Here is a 7,130-nt window from a genome sequence, read left to right on the forward strand (position 1 = left end):
TGGGAATGTAAATTGATACAGCCACTATGGAGAACAGTATGGAGGTTCCTTCAAAAACTAAAAATAGAATTACCATACGATCCAGCAATCCCACTACTGGGCATATACCCAGAGAAAACCATAATTCAAAAAGACACATACACCCCAATGTTCATTGCAGCACTATTTACAATAGCCAGGTCATGGAAGCAAACCAAATGCCCATTGACAGGCGAATGGATAAAGAAGACGTGGTACATTATATACAATGGAATATTACTCAGCCATAAAAAGGAACAAAATTGGGTCATTTATAGAGACGTGGATGGATCTAGAAACTGTCATTCAGAGTGAAGTAAGTCAGAAAGAGAAAAACAAATATCGTATATTAACGCATATATGTGGAACCTAGAAAAATGGTACAGATGAACCAGTTTGCAGGGCAGAAATTGAGACACAGTTGTAGAGAACAAACATATGGACACCAAAGGTTTAAAGCGGCGGTGGGGGGTGGTGGTGTGAGGAATTGGGTGATTGGGATTGACATGTATACACTGGTGTATAAAATTGATGACTAATAAAGACCTGCTGTATAAAAAAATAAATAAAATTAAATTTAAAAAAAGAATTGGATAAAGTGACAAAAGGAGAATTGTTTTAGAATTCAATGTCAGGACTTCAATTTCCTTTGAATAGACCCCTTATTGAGTTAAAAGAAATCAGAATAATGCCAGAGGATTATTACAAGAGCAGGTAGTTTTCCCCTGGGAGTGAGAAGAACAACTATCTAAACTAATTTAAAAGTCCGAAACGTCCAAGCAGCAAAACAGCAGGAAATAAAGTGAGGGATTGAGTAAACTAATATTAATAATTTTAAAAGTATTAAAAATTAAAATAGATTCTAGGTATGAAGATCAAGATTAAATTTCCATAAAAAAGCAATAAAATTCCTTTGCAAAACTTAATCAAATTACAAAATGACCCCCAAAAATGGCTACAATAGTCAATTTTTTGTTAACACACACATACAAAAGTTGGAAAAAAGTGGGGAGAGGATGGGGTAGGAAGAAGTGAGGTGAGGGGAGAGAAATTCAGACTTCCAAAGGAGCTGTTCTCACAGCGGGTCCATCATGTTCAAGGTGGGGTTGCCGGCCATGGAGTCAACAAACTCTGCCTGAGTCACTGTGTGTGAAAGAGCTTAGTCAGTAAAATTGTATACATATGTAATATTTTTGGTACGTGTGGCCATCTGAGGCAGCATGGCCTCGTGAAAAGAAAATGGGTGTGGGCATATATATATGTATATACACAATGGAATAGTACTCAGCCATAAAAAAGAATGAAATAATGCCCTCTGCAGCCACATGGATGGACCTATAGATTGTCATACTGAGGGAAGTAACTCAGAGAAAGATAAATATCATATGATATCGTTTATATGTGGAATCTAAAAATATGCCACAAATGAACCTATTTACAAAACAGAAATAGAATCACAGATGTAGAATACAAACTTATGGTTACCAAGGGGGGGAAGGGGTGGGAGGGATAAATTGGGAGATTGGGATTGATATATATACACTACTATATATAAAATAGTTAACTAATGAGAACCTACTGTATAGCACAGGGAAGTCTACTCAGTACTCTGTAATGACCTATATGGGACTAGAATCTGAAAAAGAGTGGATATATGTATATGGATAACTGATTCACTTTGCTGCACAGCAGAAACTAACACCACATTGTAAATCAAATATACTCCAATAAAAATTAATTTAAAAAAAAAGAGAATGGGTTTCCTTCTTTCATTCCCCAACGTTTAATGATCGCCCATCATAGGTAGCACTCTGCCATGTGCTGTGGGGACAGAAAAAGATAGTCTCTGCCTTCACACTCTAGCGAGTGGCAGATGTGTTAAAAATGCAACAGTATGTTATGTCTGCTATTCAGTGGTGCTAGAGCTGGGTCATCCTGGCTTGTGAGGGTCTACTGTGAGCATCTCTTCCCAACTCTGTGTTCAGAGATGTCATGTTGGTAGCTTGACTGAGTATTTACACCACCGAAATTAGCAAATGCTACAAATCTTTTGAATCTCAGCTCCATCACTGGTGTGCAATCCTGGGTGAATCACTTCACCTCCCCAGCCTCAGTTTCCTTATTTGTAAAATGGATATAGTAAATGTTGGTTCTTCTCTCTCTCCTAGGGAGAGGATGATTTGACACTTGGAATGCAAATTGGCTGTTCTTGGATGACAGGAAGCCCGCCTCTCCTCAGATTAACTGCTGATACCCCTACCTCATCTCCTCAACTGGCACTGATGTTGCCCCAGGCTGGGGGTTGTACCGGGAGGGCAGTAACTTATAGTGCCCACAGGTTACAGGCTTATTATGTACCCTGTGGGCACTAGGGAGAGGGAGAGGGAGACTAGAAATGGAGGAGATGATCATTGCTCTCTGCAGTTCATTGTTTCATTGTTTATAGCAATACTTGATCTCAAGGCCTGCAACATTATGGATGTTTCACAACAAATGAATTTTAACTACAGCAGCAGCCAAAAATTGTTCAGGAAGGCAAGATGGGGAATGCGGAAGAACCCTGGCCTTGGAGTTAGATCTAGATTTGTCTCCCAGTTCTGTCATCACTAGTTGTTTGGACTTAGGTACCTGAATGCCTATCTTTGAGCCTCATTTTCTCCAATTGTAAAAATGGAGGTGATGACAACTACTGCAGAGATGTGTTAGAAGGTGAGGTGGAAGCAGTAGAGACAAAACCATTTTGTAACCTGTCAAGGACCATTACATGGGTCATCGAATGTGAGCAGTTAATTGCGGCAATATTGCCGGTTACCTAATATCTATTCTCTCCCTACTCCAAAACAGAACCCCTATTTTTTTAAAATAAATTTATTTATTTATTTATTTTTGGCTGCATTGGGTCTTCATTGCTGCGCATGCTTTCTCTAGTTGTGGCGAGCAGGGGCTACTCTTCGTTGTGGTGTGGTGGCTCTAGGCGCACAGGCTTCAGTAGTTGTGGCACGTGGGCTCAGTGGTGTGGTGCGCGGGCTCTAGAGCACAGGCTCAGTAGTGGTGGAGCACGGGCTTAGTTGCCCTGCTGCATGTGGGATCTTCCCAGACCAGTGCTCGAACCCGTGTCCCCTGCATTGGCAGACAGATTCTTAATCACTGTACCACCAGGGAAGTCCCAGAATCCCTATTTTATTGGAGGTAACAATGCATCCAGCTTAAAGACTATACTTCCTTACAGCCTTGGGGAGCCAGCCTTGTGACTAAGTTCTAGCTAATGAGATGTAAGTAAAACAGGTTTTTTTTTTTTTTTTTGACTATACTTGCTTTACAATGTTGTGTTAGTTTCTGCTGTATAGCAAAGTGAGTCAGTTATACATATACATATATCCACTGTTTTTTAGATTTCCTTCCCATTTAGGTCACTACAGAGTATTGAGTAGAGTTCCCTGTGCAGTATACACAGTACTCTATACAGTAGGTTCTCATTAGTTATCTATGTTGTATATAGTACTGTGTATATGTCAGTCTCAGTCTCCCAGTTCATCCACCCCTCCTTCCCCCCTTGGTAACCATAAGTTTGTTTTCTACATCTGTGACTCTATTTCTGCTTTGCAAATAAGTTCATCTGTACCATTTTTCTAGATTCCACATATAAGTAATATTATATGATACTTGTCTTTCTCTTTCTGACTTACTTTAGAGATGTAAGTGAAAGAGCTGATAGGACTTCTGGAAAAGTTACTTCAAGAGAGTTGACTCAGCTAAGTGAGCCTCTTCTGCCCTGTCCCTCCTTTCTCTTCTCACCTGGAATTTAGTGCTCCAATAGCCGTCTTTGGCCTTGAAGTGACCTTGAAAATGGAAGCTCTTTGCCATAATGATAGAAGAGAATGATACAAGGAGCCTGGGCCCATGATATTGGTGGCGTACCATTCCTGCCCTCTATTGCCTACCTCTGGGCCACTTCTATTTGAGAGAGAAATAAAATTCTCTCTTGTTTAAGTCTCTGCTCTTTTGTATTTCCTGTTACATGCAGCTAAATCTAACCTATTTCTGGATGGAGATGTAGGAGACTAGAGGGAAGAAGAGCCACCTCTGGGAGCACTTGCCCTGGGCTCAGATGGTTTACACGTTTATGAGGTTTCAGTGTTTCCACTTCTCAGCAGCATTTGACTCTGTTAACCATTCCTTTCTTCTTAAAACTCTCATCGCCTGGCTTCTGTGACCTCACATTTCCTGGTGTTTGTGGGGTCTCTTTTTTTGTTTGTTTTTTGTTTAGTTTAAATGCATTTCGTTTTTTAGACAACTTACATGACATGTTTCGTGGTTTTTTTTCCTCAAAAACAATGCCTCTACTCCAAATAAAACAATGTCAGAATAAATGAAGAGTTCAAGATGACATCAGTCCCATTTGTCTAAGTCCTGGTGTTGTGTGGATGAAAAGCAGCAGCCAGCCAGTTAGGACGATAGGTGATAGATCCAAAGTAACAGCCAAATTTGTTCACATTTTTCCATCCCTAAACCTTCCTTAAAGGAAATCATACATGCGGTCACACCATCCTCACGTAGTCCAGCAGAGCAGCCATGCCATCTGAATTCATGTTTTCACCAGTAAAGAACTGATCGTTTTTGAAATTAGCAAGGATGTGTTTGATTTGTTCTGCAGCCCCTGTCGTAAAGGTTTTACTCTTTCTGATCTGTTTTTCAAGTTTCCCTTTGATTGACCTCATATAATCTTTGATGTACTTTAATAAATATATATATTTATTTATTTTTGGCTGCGTTGGGTCTTCGTTGCCGTGCGCGGGCTTTCTCTAGTTGAGGCGAGCGGGGGCTACTCTTCGATGTGGTGTGTGGGCTTCTCATTGCGGTGGCTTCTCTTGCTGTGGAGCACAGGCTCTAGTTGCGTCGGCTTCAGTAGTTGTGGCTCATGGGCTCTAGAGCGCAGGCTCAATAGTTGTGGCCCACCGGCTTAGTTGCTCAGTGGCATGTGGGATCCTCCCGGTCCAGTGCTTGAACCCCTGTCCCCAGCATCAGCAGGCAGATTCTTAACCACTGAGCCACCAGGGAAGTCCCTGATGTACTTCTTGTAGGCTTCTCTTGTGAAGCTGGTTTCCTGCAAGTGATGGTTCATGACAATACCCACACCAGTGATTACTGTGCTTTCGGTACTTTCGCCCTCCCGGCCTTCAGCGGAGGCATTTCCACCAATGGGCAAGTCATCAGTGTTACCCTCTGTCCTGCTATCTTCCCCTCCACCTCCATACACAGCCCCCCACCCCACCCCACCCCCGTGACCTCCCGGATCTTGTAGATGTCGGAGATCATCTCATCATGGTTGATGAGGTCCCGGTAGATGATCATGATGGGAAGGAGACGACGACGACGGTGGCGCTAGCTTAGTAGGAGCCCGGAGCTCAGGGCAGCAGCGCACGGCAGGGAGTGGAGAGCGTTTGGAAAAGTGTGGCATCTCTTTGGATTATCAAGTGACAGAAACCTTGGCTTCTACTGGTTTCAACAACAACGTCAAAAGAACGTATTGTCTCAGTAACTCCAGAATAGTCCAGGAGTAGATGTTTGGACCCAGTTGAATAGAGGGGTTCAAACCACAGTATGAGGACTGGAATGACATTCAAAATATTTAACAACTGGCCTTGCTTTGTCATTGACCCTCAGAACAGTAAGAGGGAGTGTCCTGGAAGTCCCCTGCTGGTTCTGACATTAACTCTTTAGTTACTGGATCATGGGGAAGTTCAGGGATTGCAGAAGGGTGGCTATAGGAGGAAGTGGCAAAATCACTCCTATTCCCAGGGGGTTCTGGGCAGCATTTACTTACCAACAGAAATATTTCAACAATAATCAGCCATTCCAGTGTGTACCAGGTGAACAGCAGCCCTGTGTTAGGATCCGGTTACTCTTTTTTTCCCCTCTCTCAGCTGTACTATTCCATATGGACTCGGTTCTCAGACAGTCTCTCTCCCCTGGTTGTGAGATGGCTGCCAGTGGCTCCCAGGGCTGCGTGCTTCCTCCTTCACATTCAGCAAAGAGGAGTGAGGCCCTTTCCCCCAGCAGCCCTAGCGTAAATCCCGAGATTTGCTCTGATGGGGCTGGCTGAGATCATATGCCCAATCCTGATTGATCAACATGGCTGGCGGGGGGAGGGGGTGGAATGGGAGACTGGCTTAGGCTATGTCACCTACCCCACCATTGGAGCCCCAGCTTAGAGTTAGCTTCTCTGGAGTATATAGGCTTAGAATTGAGCTGCTTTCCCCAAAGCAAAATTGGGGTACTGTTGTCAAAAGAAGAGGGGTCATGTATTGATTTCCTGCTGTATGTAACAAGTTACCACAAACACAGTGGCTTCACACAACACAATCTATTCTCTTAATAGTTCTGGAGGTCAGAAGTCTGAAATGGGTCTCATGGGGCTAAAATCAAGGTGTTGGCAGGTTGTGTTCCTAGGGGAGAATCCCTCCCCTTCCTTTTTCTAGCTCCTTGGCTTATGGCCACATCACTCCAGCTCCTGGTTCTGTTGTTACATTTCTTTCTCTGACTCTGACCCTCCTTCCTCCCTTATATAAGGACCCTTGTGATTTCATTGGGTCCACCTGGATAATCCAGGGTAATCTCCCCGTTCAAAAATCCTTAATTTAATCATATCTGCACAGCTCCTTTTACCATGTAGGGTAACATATTCACAGAGTCCAGGAATTAGAACATGGACAACTTTGAGCCAGGGAAATGGGGTGAGGGGGAGGCCTTATTCTGCCTACCACAGAGTGCATGCTGGAAGGCAAAGGCAATAAATATCCATTCTCTCTGCTTTGTCCACCACCTCTCTGGTTACTCTTTTGTATTTTTTGCAGATTCAGCCTTCTTTACCTGACTTTATTTATTTATTTTTCTTGGCTTTTCTTTTCTTTTTTCTTTTTTTTTTTTTTTTTTTGGCTACGCAAGCAGCATGTAGGTTCCTAGTTCCCTGACCAGGGATCGAATCCGCACCCCTGCAGTGGAAGCATGGAGTCTTAACCACTGGACCTCCAGGAAAGTCCCATGGCTTTTCTTTCTTTCTTTCTCTTTCTCTCTTTCTCTCTCTCTTTCTCTTTCTTTCTTTCTTTCTTTCT

General features: G+C 42.9%; 1 pseudogene; it reads right to left on the reverse strand.

The window, feature by feature from the left end:
- Window positions 1-4,464: 4,464 nt before the first annotated feature.
- On the reverse strand, window positions 4,465-5,370 carry LOC102983679 (translationally-controlled tumor protein-like; annotated as a pseudogene).
- Window positions 5,371-7,130: the final 1,760 nt, after the last annotated feature.

Source organism: Physeter macrocephalus, chromosome 3 (genome assembly GCF_002837175.3).
Source record: "Physeter macrocephalus isolate SW-GA chromosome 3, ASM283717v5, whole genome shotgun sequence".
In the NCBI taxonomy this organism is placed as follows: Eukaryota; Metazoa; Chordata; class Mammalia; order Artiodactyla; family Physeteridae; genus Physeter; species Physeter macrocephalus.